We start from the raw sequence: 15,386 nt of genomic DNA on the forward strand, positions 1-15,386 counted from the left end.
TTTATAGCCATTTGGTCATACTTCTAAATTGCTCTCCAAAATGGTTGGATAAGTTTACAGCTCCATAAACAATACATTATTGTCCAAGTTTTCTCACATCCTCTTTAACATTTTTGTTATCTTGTCAGTTTCATAAGTATGAAGTGGTAGTTATTTAGAGCATTTTTTTCATATGCATATAGATGGCTTTAGTTTTTTCATCAGTTATCTATTAATATCATTTGACCATTTATCAGTTGGGGAATGACTTGTATAATTATAAATTTGACTCAGTTCTCTTTTTATTTTAGAAATAAGGCCTCCATCAGAAACATTGAATATTAAAAAAAAATGTTTTCCAGCTTTCTTCTTCCCTTCCAATCTTGGCTGCATTGGTTTTTATTTGTGTGAAACCTTTAATGTAATCAAAGTTATCCATTTTGCATTTCATAATGTTCTCTATTTCTTCTTTGGACATAAATCCCTGCCTTCTCCAAAGATCAGGTAAACTTTTTATTGCTCTATTACTTTGATTACATTATCATGGTTTATGTCTAAATCATGAGCCCATTTCTATTTTATCTTGGTACATGGTGTGAGATGTAGGTCTATACCTAGTTCCTGACATACTTTTTTCTAGTTTTCCCAGCAATTTTTGTCAAATGAGTTCTTATACCAGAAACTGGAGTCCTAAGATTTTTCAAACACTGGGTTACCATGGTCATTGACTGTTGCATCTTTTATAACTAATCTATTCCACTGATCCTATTTATTAGTCAGTATCAAATGCCACTTTATTATATAGTTTTAGGTCTGATACAGCTAGGCCACCTTCTTTTACTTTTTTTTTTTTTTTCATTAATTCTCTTGATATTCTTGATCTTTTGTTCTCCTGAATGAAATTTGTCATTATTTTTTCTTTACTTATAACATAATTTTGGTACTTTGTTTAGTATGGCACTGAATAAGTAGTTTAACTTAGGTTAAATTGTAATTTTGCTATATTGGCTTGGTTAACACAGGAGCAATTGATATTTTCCCAGATGTTGAGATCTGACTTTATGAACATAATTTTAAGGCACTTTTCACAAAAATAAAATGTCTGAGTTTGTCTTGGTGGATAGACTCCCAAATATTTTCTGTTGTCTACAGTTTTATAAAATGGAACTTCTCTTTCTGTTTTGCTGCTAGATTTTGTTGGTAATAAGTAAAAATGTCAATTATTTATATGGGTTTATTTTATATCCTGCCACTTTGCTAAAAAGTTGTTAAACTAAACTAAAATTGTTAGTTGTTTCAAGTAATTTTTTTAGTTGATTCTCTAAATATACCATCATGTTATCTGTAAAGAGAGTTTTATTTCCTCATTGCCTACTCTAATTCTTTCAATTTCTGTTTCTTTTACTACTAAGCTAACATTTCTAATATCATATTTAATAATAGTGATGATAATTGGAATTTTTGTCTCACCCTTGATGATATTGGGGATGCTTCTAGCTTATCCCCATTATCTATAATGCTTGCTGATAGTTTTTAGATAGATGCTGTTTATCATTTTAAAGAAAATTCCATTTATTCCTATGCTGTAACTTGTTTTTGTTATGATCAAGTTTTTCAATAAATTATGAGTTAAATACCTCCTTGATGAGAGAAGGCTGGGGTAATATCATAAGTGTTAAATTCCCTGCCTCAGTGGGAAAACTCCTGAGAGCTACAGGAACTAGATTAAATTTTAATTGGCAAATGTTTACCAACAACAAAAAAGCAAAATAGAATACAACATAGATGATATTCATTTGTGGATTTCTAAGTTAATATGCGGCCTTCAAGGAAACATTTCTTTTGCAGTATTATACCACTGGTGCAAATGGCTTGAGAAAAGATTTGGAACAGTGGTTGTGTAGAGGGAAATATAGAATCAGAAAAGAATAAAATGGCTAAAATTTATATAGTGCTTTAAGGTTTTCAAAACACTTTACATATGTTATCATTATTTATTCTCAGTAACTCATTATGGTAGATGGTATTTTATCTCTATTTTAAAGATAAGGAAACTGACATTTATAGGTGACTTGGCCAGTTACACCACTGATAAATGAATGAGGCAGGATTTAAACTTAGTACTTCATGGACTCTCTGCCACTACATCTAGCAGCCTAAATAAGCATTACATACAACATTGCTGGTTCAGGCTCTCATAAATTCTGATCTGGAATATTGCTACTTCAAGTCTGTGATTCTAATCTATCTTTTATTAAGGAACAAAAAAATGTGACTGAAGGAAATAATCCTAGTTTGTTGTTTTGAGTAATATGAGCACTGATAGGACAGTGGGGTAAGGGATATATGGTTTGGGGACTGTAAATATTAATTGATTAATCAAAGGATCAAGGTTTTGACAGGAGGAAAATGAGGATAAAGTAGGAATGGATTGGATTGGGTGAAGTATTACAGTCTTGGTAATTAGGTAGATATGTGGCAAGTGACTACAATAGTTTATGGGAAAGTTAAGGGAAAGGAAAAACTGGAAAAATAAAGATTGTGTTCCAAGATATTTCAGTTATGGTCTGGAGAGGTGGACAACTTGTAGGTGATAATAAGGTCAAGGATATAATCATACCTTGTATGTAACTACAATGAAGCAGATAAACAGGTTATCAGATTTGAAGAAGCTGATTAAATAAAAAGAAGGAACATCAGAATGTAAGTTGAAATGCCCAGGTCTAAGATCAGGGTTGGAGCTAAAAAGCACATATATGAGCCAGATGCTAAACTTCTTGAGAAAGGAGTGATAGTGACTATGGCGCAACTAGATATCAGCTACCACGGTCTGGATTGTGTGATATTTTAGAATGAGTGCATCTCATAGAAAAAGGAAACTTTAGGTGAAGATGGCATAGAAAGGGAAATGAATAAATGCAAATAAAAATATCAGAAGCATGAGAAGGGCCACTTTTACTAGTGAAGAAAATAGCCAAGGGATTTCAGCAAGATGGAAGAAGTATAAGAAAGGCAGATTGTTAATAATAGAATGAAATTCTTTCTCAAGGCACAAAAGCATAGTGTGTGTGTGTGTGTGTGTGTGTGTATGAAAGAGAGAGAAATATTAAAATTTATTTTATGTGAAACTATTCTTTTTTTCTACTTTTTGTAAATCAAAATATTTTCTGGCAGAAAATAAAGGTAGAGTTTGCTAGATGACAGAAAGGTTAGAGAGATAAAGTTGAAGTGAATAAATCTAAGGACTGGAGATACAGGAAGTTAACTTTTGTTTTGAATAAAGAAATAGGGTTATATGTTTTGGCAGCTTTTCCAGAAGCAGTGGTAGTTTCAATTTGATTATTATTCTCTGAGTAAGAAGTAAAAAGTACAAGAGAAAGTACTGAGGGGAACATAATTGGTGACAGGCACGATGGAGGGAGGAAACCAAAACAATACAAAAATATTCTTGCTAAACCCTGGTGTCTTGCTTGTATATATATTTAGAAGAGATGAAATTCCATCCAGAATTAGCTAGAGAGGGACAGTCTGATTTGCCAAAAGTCAAAAAACCTCTATCTCTTTTGAATCACAAAGATGAAAGTGATAGACAGGGTCACTGAAACCTTAAAAATACTATGTGATATTCAATGCCTATATCAGCCTCTGAAGTGAGAAGATTTTTAGTGAAATTTCAAGTTTATATACATTTTGAGGAGAATCCAAGCCACAGGATGGTTGGTGCAAGGAATCTGAAAGAATACATAAGGCTTGGGAGAAACATGCAACTCATTGGAGAGGGAAAAGGAATCCTATTCATTGTTTGGGGGTTATAATAAGTCTTTGGTTTTGCATTTTTCTGTGGAGTAGAATAAAGGTTTTCATATACCCAGTATGTGCATTATTGCCCTTACTCTTAAATATAGAATATGGGCATTTTTTTTCCCTAGGCATGAGGAATATTTGAGCTATGTAATGATATCTTCCAAAAGCAGCTGGAAAGAGAGCAACATGAGCAAGAAAATGCTCTTTATATTTTTACTTCTTTGTTCATTCTTTCATTTTTTCATTTATTCTTTGTGTAGGAAGGGGAATCTATATCTAGTTATGAACCCAGCCCACATAATTCCAGATCCTGAAGTGCCGGGCTATCTTTGTTTACAGATAAGATGATTCCTTTGCTGATATGTGAAAAATCATATAAAAGATTTAAAGTCGGAATTATGAATCAATAATATGACAATTATGATTAATTGTATTTGTCCAAAATTTGAAAGTTGTATATATTTAAGCAAAAAATTCTAAAGGATATTTAGTGAAGAAAAATTTCCCTGACTTCTCAGGTGTTCCTTAAAAGAAGTAGAATTCATCTAGTTTAGAAAGTCTGTGCAATAATTGCAATAGAAAAATTAGTTATGGACTATTTTTATCAGGTTTTAATACTGCCCCAAATTAGATCATCTCCAACTCTTAGTTTTGGGGAGGTTTTTTTGGGTATTTTTTTTTGGCAGCACTTCCACAAATTTATGAAGTATTCTAATTCTATTGATTTTTTTTCATTTCCCAAAGTGATAGTTTCAAATATTTTACTTTCCCTAAAAGCCTTCAATAATATATACACAGATTTTTTTTTAAAGATTATTGAGCTTCTTGAAATTGAGACTTTCTTTCTATCTTTCTCTACTTCCTTCCTTACAATTTTCAACATCACTCAAGTATCTTTTTTTATTTTTTACTTCTTATCTCAAGAAAAGAGTTGTCCTTGTTAAAGTGCCTTTATTCCCATTTTCTTGTTTTAGGATATTGCACCAACAATCAATCTTCCCCTATATCATGCATCTTCAGTCTTTTCTTTTTACTGTTTCTCTCCCATCTTCCTAGAAACATGCTCAGTTGTCCTTAATTCTGAAAAAACAAATGTATGTGTCTTTTTTGTTGCTAGTAGCTTTGCCTCTATTCATTATTTTCAATTGTGTGTGTGTGTGTGTGTGTGTGTGTTGGGCCTGGGACATAAATGTTTATTCACAACTGGCATATTTCTACTTCATCCAACTATCGTCTCATCTGTCATCTTCCTTTCACAAAACTTTTTGGGAAAAGTCAGCTATAATTCATACCTCTACTTTCATTTCTAACTGAAGTTAGTCACCAATTACTACCTCTTTACCACATCCAGTAACATTTTCCGAAGTTTTATTCTTCTGACCCTTTGAGCACTCATTGAGTCTCTTAATCTCACATTTCTTTTAAAATCAGTTATTTTTTGTCTTTAGGCAGTTTTCTGGTTGCTTCCATACATGATGTCTTTATCTCCATCCCCTTTTCAATCGGAGGATGATGTCTTGCACCTAGTTAATGCTTAATAAATATTTGTTAGTTCCTAGACATTTAAGACATATATCTCACAATAACTTCTCTCTATACATTCTTTTTTTTTTTAGACTTTAATGTCTTCCAGTTCAGTCTCTTATCAATCACCTATCACCTAGAGTATTATACTTGCCTATTAATTGGTCCTACTGCCATAATTCTCTCCCTAGTCCAATCCATCTTTCAGTTAGTTTTCAAAGTGATTTTCTTAAGGCATAGCATTGATTATACTATTTAATACATTCTAGTGGCCTTTTATTACCTTTTTAGCTTTAAAGTTCTTCATAACCTTATCTTATTTTGTCTTCGTAGTCATATTTTATATCTATTTTTGTGCTTTATTTTTCAACTCTGCTGACCTACTTGTGTCTCACACATGACATTCCACCTCAGCCTTTGCATCTTTTCCTTAAAATGGGTCCAATAATTGCATCTACCTTCCCAGGGTGTTGTGACAATAAAAAGAGAATATTTATAAAGCATTTACCTACTTTAAAGTGCTATACAAATCATAATTATAATTACTACCATTGTTTTTATGTCACTATATAAATTATAGATTTTATTATATAATTATTATAATTACTGTAATTATCCAACCCAACACCTCAACTTGTGCAGTGCCAAAAATATTATTTTACTTCTCGAACCCTTTAAATTCATTATTTCTGTCAGTTTAATCACTGTTTACTGAGGATCCATCCCATTTTGGAAACTTTGGACTCTTTTCAGTTACGTAATAAATTACCAAATCTTTGGGATTCTATATTTATAATATCACATATCTATATTAACATCTTTATTTCCACTGGCAAAACTATATATATATATATATATATTTTTTTTTTTTTTTTTTTTTTTTTACCATTTTACTGGAATATTGTGGTGGCTAATAACAACTCTTGTCACCTCACACATTTAATCTCTCAGAGATTCAATTTTTTAAAACAGATAATAAGATTTGCATTATACATACATACATACACACATATATACATGTACATACTATATAAATGTGGTACATAATTTAAATGCAGAAAAAAATTTGAAAAAGAGTTTAAATGTTGTTTGTGTCAGTGTATATGTGTTAGTAGTAAACAAATTTCTACACTCATTGTACACATTTTTCTATTTCTTTCCCTCCACTCCAAGTAATATAGTCTATACATTGTAGAAATTCTTCCTCTTAAAATTTCAGTAGAACTAATTTTTTTTTTGGTCAGGCCCCAGATCCAGGTGTATGACTCCATAATTAACATTTTTCAATAATTAACACATATCAATATGGAAATATATGTTTCCATTGCTACAGAAAAACATCTGTTTGATATTAGGCCAACAAGAAAAACATTTCTACAATTGTTCTGGACAGCTGCTGTTTCAGCCCAGCTGCTAGAAATCTCTGCAAAGAAGTTCTTGTCACTGGGATAGGCTAACTGTTGGTAAAAAAATGTTTTGTTTTCAAAAATTAAAGGAAAGCACTGGGGGACACATCTGCTCAGATATTTCAGTTGAGATACACCTGGGATACCTGTATTCCTGGACATACATTTTTAAAAAATATGTACATGTCCCCAAAAATCTTTGTCACTGGATACACAGTCTAAGAAAAGTGTGCAAGAAAGGCTGTTTGTAAAATATTACTGTCAGGGTCAGTCTTGTTCATCCAGGGGGAGAAAGTGAAATGCAGCAGTTAATTGACTGGCCAAATGTTATTCTGAACTGTGAAAATCATATAAGCTACAGAAGGATATAATAGTCAGCAGATGGATTAGTGTTTACATTTAGACAAATGAGTAGCTACTATAACTCAGTTTATATACTTCCAAAGCACAGTAGCTGGAATGTACAATGACTGGCACAATGCAAGGCACTTTACAAATGCTTGTTATATATAGGAAGAAACATTTTCTAATAATTTAGAGTATTACCAACATTGATATCACTGTAGTTCTCATCTTTTAAATTCCTTTTCAACAACAATAATAACTTGATTTTTTTTTAAGATGTCTGAAAGCAGTTATTTGATCAAGGAGTATATTCTAGGTAGTAGTGAAAATTATCTTTTTTATTTTTCATATGGTTTGTTTTTTCTTAAAGTTTGACAGTTCATATTGAATATAATATAATAATAGCTTGCATTTACATGATACATTAAGGTTTATAAAGTGCTTTTCATATATTGTCTCATTTAGTTTTCATAGAATCTTGGGAGGTAGGTGCTATTATTATTTTTTAGATATGGAAATTAAGGCTGAAAGAGGTAAAGTGACTGGTCTAAGGACACACAGCTGTGTCTGTGGCATAATTTAAAATTAAATTTCTCTAGGCCCTAAGGCTATCCCCCATTATGCTATTCAGTTGCCTGAATTTATGTTCACATATATATGCATAAATGCGTGTAAATGTATGTATGCTTATGCAGTTCTCCAGGTTGCAAAGACTACTTTAAACTTCATTGGTAGAAGGATGCACATACACATTCTCCTTAAAACAAAATTCTTTCCAGTTCATGGAACAAAACAAAACTTTCCATAACACAGTACAATAAAAACAGATAATTGCACATGAAACTGCAAATCTACCATGTACAATTTGCTATTCTCTCCAAATATACAACAGTTATCATATTAATTTCTATTTTTCCTCAATCCTCACAGAGAAAGCTACCATTAGACAGAAATTTGTATGTGTATTATTTTATACACAGTTCTATTTATAAAGTTGTATGTGTATTATTTTATACATAGTTCTATTTATCAGTTCTTTCTCTGTATACAAATAGCATCTTTCTTAATATGTTCTTTATTTTAAATTTATATATTTGTAATAGTAATGATTACTTAGTCACTCAAATACTAGTGTGGTAGAAACTACACTATGGGTATAAATAGGTAAGGTTTCCATTATTATCTGGGAGTTTATAATGTTTCATCTGTAATTCTGAAATATTTCAAGCAAACATTATTGTTTTTGTTTGTTTCTTTTCTTGTTCATATGTTCTTATAATTTTTTTCAGCTTCATGGTGTAGCTTCATCTTGTCTATAGAAACTCGTGAAACTGCTTCCTAAACAGTGAAGGTTTTTCAATCTACATTGTTGCAGAGAATATATATATTGATTATTCATAGGCTCTTAGGAACATAGATAAAGAACTAAAAGGGGCCCCAAACATCATAAAAATGTAGCCCTTTCTGTCCTACTCTATCCTGTTTTACATATAAAAAACCTGAGATCTAAATGGTTAAATTTTTTCCCAAGGTCACATTGTGAAATACTGAGATGTATTTTACATAATGACCAAGGTACTAGGAAGTCTAGGAACCCTTAGTATCTTATTACTCTTGTTGAGAATAATATTAATTGTTTTGAGGCTAATATAAAATTCATATATTATCATGTCACTTGGGGTGCCAAACAAAGTCAATTAAAATATACCTGATATGCAATATTGAGTGCTTTCATATCAAAACAAAACCAATTTTTTTTAGGATCTGAATATTCTTCATTAGGAAAGACACCAACTTCTCTATGATTTTGGGAATAATCTTTTGCAGTTGTAAGCATGTAAAATAATCCCTGCATGTCCAACCTGAGAATGAGGTTTTCAGAATTTAGCTATGATGATCTTTGGCCATACACTTACATAAAATCTGCAATAAGATCAGTACTGAGAATCTTCACAGCTTGTTTCACATTTACATTGCACAGGTGACAGGTACCTTCATGTCACAATAAGTCATTGAGGGAGACTTTATGAGGTTTCCGGAAATAATTGAATATTCTGAATTGCTAGTACCTACACAGAATCTCTAGAGATCTAAATGAGACAATAGTTTGAGATTGCAATGTGTAAATTGATAGATGGCTTTTCTAACATTCTTAACCATTTGTTGATATTATCATCACCTTTTGGGGTTTCCCATCACATATTTCCACACATTAGTTCTTTAATTGTTAAGAAGCTTTTCTTCATGTCAAAATTAAACTAGATTCTCTGCCACTTTTCAAAATTTCCTAGATATGTAACTGGAAGGGATCTCATAGGCTCTCTTGTTCATCCCCTTCATTTTACATTGAATCTAGAAAGGAAAGAGATTCATCTAAATTGACTAAAGAGCTGAACAAGATTTGAATCTAGGTTTCCTGAATCCAAGTCAACGAGAACTTTTTTCTTTGTTGCCATGATATCCCATTGTATTGATTTTCATTTTTTCTGGGGTTAAGCAAAAACTATTCTAAATCATTTCTCACATGGGATCCCTTCAGATACTTACAGACAAATATAATATGTTTGTTGTCTTCTTTTTTCCAGGGTAAATGTGGACAGTTCCTTCAACTAATAATATTATGATATGGTATTTAATCATCTCACCTTATTTGTCCACTTCTGAAAGCCACTTAAGTTATCAATGATCTATCAATTTTTAAAATGTTATGTGTAACCTTTCTTGTCAAGGGAAAAAAATGGAAATTTATGATTTGGGCAATGGCTCAATAAAATGTTTGTTTATGATGAAATATTATTGTGCTTTGGGAAATGATAAGCAAGATGCTCTCAGGAAGAAAAAATAAACACTTTTAAAGTCTTCCATGTACTCAAGCAAAGTATAAAGTACTGTATACAAAGTAATAGCAATTTTCCAGAATGATCAGCTTTGAATGACTTTGCTATTCTCAGTAGTGCAATCATCCACCACTACTCTGAATGATTTAAGATGAAAAACTTCCTGTCCATATTCAAAGAAGGAATTGATTGTGTCTGAATACAGACTGAAGCATTCTCTCTCTCTCTCTCACTCTCTCTCTCTCCCTCTTTCTCCCCTCATCCTTTCCTCCCTTCCTCTATCCTTCCCTTCTTCTTTCTTCTTTTCTCTCTCCCTCCATTTCTCCCTTTCCCCTCTCTCTTAAGCTTAATTTTTCCTCAGGATTTTTATTTTCATTAGGGTTCTTTCTTTGGGTGTAGCTGCTTCTGTCCATCATTGATCAATTGAAACTGAGTTAGATCTTCTCTTTGTCAAAGAAATCCACTTCTATCAGAATACATCCTCATACAGTATCGTTGTTGAGGTATATAATGATCTTCTGGTTCTTCTCATTTCACTTAGCATCAGTTCATGTAAGTCTCTCCAAGCCTCTCTGTATTCATCCTGCTAGTCATTTCTTTCAGAACAATAATATTCCATAACATTCATATAGGTGGTAGATCTATTTTTTCCACAACTTAACTTTTATGGAAATATTTTACATAACTTTCCAAGTGGTTTCTTAATTATGTGTGGGGATAAGGGAGAGTACCTAAAATTAAAAAAAAAAAAATTGGAAACAAATGGAAAAAAAATGTTTTCCATGTAACAGGGAAAAATATTAAATCAAAGAAAATAAAAAAAGTTATACCCAGGGAGCAAATAGTAGACAGATAATAGTGGATAGAGCATTGACCCTGGAGTCAGAAGAACCTGAATTTAAATAGACACTCAGTAGCTGTGGGACTCTGTACATGTCATTCAACCCTTATTGCCTCCTTTACTCCACTCCCCTTTGCCTCCATTGTAATGTTTAGAACTTAACACTTTTCTCATAATGAAGTCCATCACTCTTCTCAGTGATTACTAGTGTAGTGAAGAGTATGGCATTTGGAGCAAAGACTAAAGAACTGATATCTAGTCCTGCTTCTAAATTGTTTGTTTCCTGTGTTACCTTGAAAGAAGTCACATATTAATCTGCTGTATCGATATCTGCTGTATCGATAGAAATTACTACTAGAAAAGGGGAGAATGCAAGGTCTACTATACAAGATAGGATTTGATCCAGTCTTGAAAACGTGAGGGGAGCAAACAAGAAGAGCATTCTAAGAATGCAATGGCATTTATGAAGAGTGATGTGAGCTGTCTTGTGTGAGGAATACTATAATATAGCTAGATGTTAGAATGGGCATAAGAGTAGATAAAGGAATTTTGGAGGTGATAGGGTATACAACAAAACTTAGCTTGGTTTCATTTAGTACGAATGTTGCCAGTCTACATATTTCCCATTATCCAGCTAGTAAACCTTATAGCTTTTATCTCTTTCATCTTTAAAAATTGTGTGCATTTGGTACACTATTTACTCAAAAAGAAATAGTGCTTGGGCTGAAGGATCATATAGTCTATAGGGGGAAATAATACATATCCCTATAAGTGAATACATAAAGTAAATGCAAAGTAATGTCTTTTATTTGTTTATTTGTCATTGAGGGAAAGGGTGAAGCCCAGCAGCTTAGCCGTTCAGGAAGAGCTTCTTGTAGGAAATAATACTTGACCTGGCCATGAAAGGAGGCTGTGGATTCAGAAAAGTAGAAGTGATGAAAGAATGCATTTGTGCCACAGAGGATGGCCAGTTCAAAGGCATGGAAACAAGATTACAATCTTGTGGAGGAGGGACAGGACTGCAAGTTTCAAAGGAGTGATTCTTTTCTTACATTAATTATTTTTCCCATTGAAATAACAAAAAATGCCTCTTTTGTTTATTATATTTGGTATTCATTGCTAGACTCAGTTCATTTTGAACTTGAGTGTTGCTAACAATATTCTTACAGAATTGTGCCAATTCTTGTATTCACCTGTTATCTTAACTTGACTCCATCTTCCACAATAACTTTTTAAAAATATTTATTTATCTATGTTAAGGAAAAAAAGATGAGAGAGGAAAAAAAAAAAAACCTGGACATAGCATGTGTTGGTTTACATTCAATCTCCATAGATCTTTTTCTGTTTGCAGATGACATTTTCTATCTAAAATCTATTATGTTTACCTTGAATCACCGAACTACTGAAAAGAACCAAATCTTTCATAGTTGTTCATTACACATTCTTGCTATTATTGTATAGAATGTATTTCTAGCTCTGCTTGTTTTACTCAACATCAGTTCATGTAAATTTTTCTAGGCCCTTCTATAATTAGCTTGTTCATCCTTTTATAAAATGATAATATTCCATTATCTTCATGTATCACAACTTGTTCAGCCTTTCCCTCATTGATGGGTATCCACTCCTTTTCCAATTTTTTTGCAATCACACAAAGACCTGTTACAAACATTTTTGCACATGTGAGTCCTTTTCCCTTCTTTATGATTTCCTTGGGATATGGACCAAGTAGTGTTACTGCTGGAGCAAAGGAATGGGCAGTTCTATAGCCCTTTGGGCATACTTCCACATTGCTCTTCAGAATTGTTGGAGCATTTAACAATTCCAACAACAATGCATTATATTTTGATGTAAGTCTGTGTTGAGTTTCTCACATATTATTTTCCAGCATTTTTGTGAAATAATGAGTTTTTATCTCAGAGGTTGGAGTTTGGGGTTTTTATAGGCCTAGATTAGTGTGTCATGTATATCTAAACTATTCCACTTGTCCACTATTCTATTTCTTAGCTAGTTCCAAATTGTTTTGATGACTCCTCCCTTAAAATATAGTTTTAGGTCTAGTACTGTTAAGTTATTATTCTTTGTAATTTTTTCATTAATTCCTTTGATATTCTTGACCTTTTAGTCTTCCAATCAATTTTGTCATTATTTTTTCTAATTCTATAAATATTTTTGGCAGTTTGATTGGTATGGCACTGAATAAGAAAATCAATTTAGGCAGAATTGCTATTTTTATTATATTAACCTGGACTAACCATTAGCTATTCCCAGTTGCTTAGATCTGACTTTATTTGCATGAGAAGTGTTTTGTAATTATTTTCCTACAGTTCTTGGGTTTGTCTAGTCAGATAGACACACAAATATTTTATTATATTTATAGTTATTTTAAATGGATATACATATAAAAGTAAAATTTATTCATTCTTTCAAGTAGGCTTTTGGATGACTTTCTAGAATTCTCTTAAGTATAGCATCACATTATCTGCAAAGAATGACAGTTTTATTTAATCCCTGCCTATTTTGATTCCTTTAACTTCTTTTTCTTTTATTATTGCTATAACCAGTATTTCCTTTTTTATTATAACTTTTTATTTACAAAACATATATATGGGTAATTTTTCAACACTGACCCCCTAGCAAAACCTTCTGTTTCAAATTTTCCCCTCCTTCCCTTTGCCCCCCTCTCTAGATGGCAGGTATTCTAATACATGTTAAAATATATATTAAATCCAATATATTTATCCATATCCATACAGTTATCTTGCTGCACAGGAAAAATTGGATCTAAAAAGAAAAAAAAACCTGAGAAGAAAAACAAAAATGCAAGCAAACAACATCAGAAAGAGTGAAAATGCTATGTTGTGGCCCACACTCAGTTCCCACAATTCTCTCCCTGAGTGTAAATGGCTCTCTTCATTACTAAACAATTGAAACTGGTCTGTATCAGTTCATTGTTAAAGAGAGCTATGCCCATCAGAATTGATTATCGTGTAGTCCAATTGTTACCATGTATAATGATCTCCAGGTTCTGCTCTTTTTTTGTTTGTTTGTTTGTTTTTTTTAATAATTATAACTTTTTATTGACAGAACCCATGCCTGGGTAATTTTTTACAACATTATTTCTTGCACTCATTTCTGTTCCGACTTTTCCCCTCCTTTCCTCCACCCCCTCCCCCAGATGGCAAGCAGTCCTATACATGTTAAATATGTCACTGTATATCCTAGGTACAATATATGTGTGCAGAACCGAACAGTTCTCTTGTTGCATAGGAAGAATTGGATTCAGAAGGTAAAAATAACCCAGGAAGAAAAACCAAACATGCAAACAGTTTACATTCATTTCCCAGTATTCTTTCTTTGGGTATAACTGCTGCTATCCATCATTGATCAATTGAAACTGAGTTAGATCTTCTCTTTGTTGAAGAAATCCACTTCCATCAGAATACATCCTCATACAGTCTCGTTGTTGAGATGTATAATGATCTCTTGGTTCTGCTCATTTCACTTAGCATCAGTTCATGTAAGTCTCTCCAAACCTCTCTGTATTCATCCTGCTGGTCATTTCTTACAGAACAATAATATTCCATAACATTCATATACCATAATTTATTCAGCCATTCTCCAATCGATGTGCATCCATTCATTTTCTAGTTTCTAACCACTACAAACAGGGCTGCCACAAACATTTTGGCACATACAGCTCCCTTTCCCTTCTTTAGTATCTCTTTGGGATATAAGCCCAGTCAGGTTCTGCTCTTTTCGCTTAGCATCAGTTCATGTAAGTCACTCCAGGCTTCTCTGAAATCATACTATTGGTCACTTCTTACAGAACAATAATAGTCCATAACATTCATATACCATAATTTATTCAGCCATTCTCCAATCGATGGGTATCCATTCAATTTGCAGTTTCTAGCCACTACGAAAAGGGCTGCCACAAACATTTTTGCAATATAGGTCCTTTTCCCTCCTTTCACAGCTCTTTGGGATATAAGTCCAATAGTAACATTACTGAGTCAAAGGATATGCACAGTTTGATAATTTTTTGAGCATAGTTCCAAATTGCTCTCCAGAATGGTTGGATCCGTTTACAGTTCCACCAACAATGTATCAGTGTCCCAGTTTTCCCCTCTTAACATTAGTCATTATCTTTTCCTGTCATCTTAGCCAATCTGAGAGATGTGTAGTGGTATCTCAGAGTTGTTAATTTACATTCTGATCAATACTCATTTGGAGCACCTTTTCATATGACTAGAAACAGTTTCAATTTCTTCATTTGAAAATTGTCTGTTCATATCCTTTGATCATTTATCAATTGGAGAATGGCTTGATTTCTTATAAATTAGAGTCAATTCTCTATATGTTTTGGAAATTAGGCCTTGATCAGACCCTTTGAATGTAAAAATGTTTTCCAGTTTATTTCTTTCCTTCTAATCTTGTCTGCATTAATTTTGTTTGTACAAAAACTTTTTAATTTAATACAATCAAACTTATCTATTTTGTGATCAGTAATGATCTCTAGTTCTTCTTTGGTCACAAATTCCTTCCTCCTCCACAGATCTAAGAGATAAATTATCCTACGTTCTTCTAATTTATTTATAATATTCTTTATGCCAAGATCATGAACCCATTTTGACCTTTGTCATACAGTGT

General features: G+C 32.5%; 1 protein-coding gene across 2 annotated transcripts in view; it reads left to right on the forward strand.

Moving 5' to 3' along the window:
• Positions 1-15,386, forward strand: part of CDH7 (cadherin 7) — a 212,836-nt gene that overhangs the window by 111,744 nt on the left and 85,706 nt on the right. The gene's annotated exons all lie outside the window — the stretch shown is intronic.

This window comes from Sarcophilus harrisii, chromosome 1 (assembly GCF_902635505.1).
Source record: "Sarcophilus harrisii chromosome 1, mSarHar1.11, whole genome shotgun sequence".
In the NCBI taxonomy this organism is placed as follows: Eukaryota; Metazoa; Chordata; class Mammalia; order Dasyuromorphia; family Dasyuridae; genus Sarcophilus; species Sarcophilus harrisii.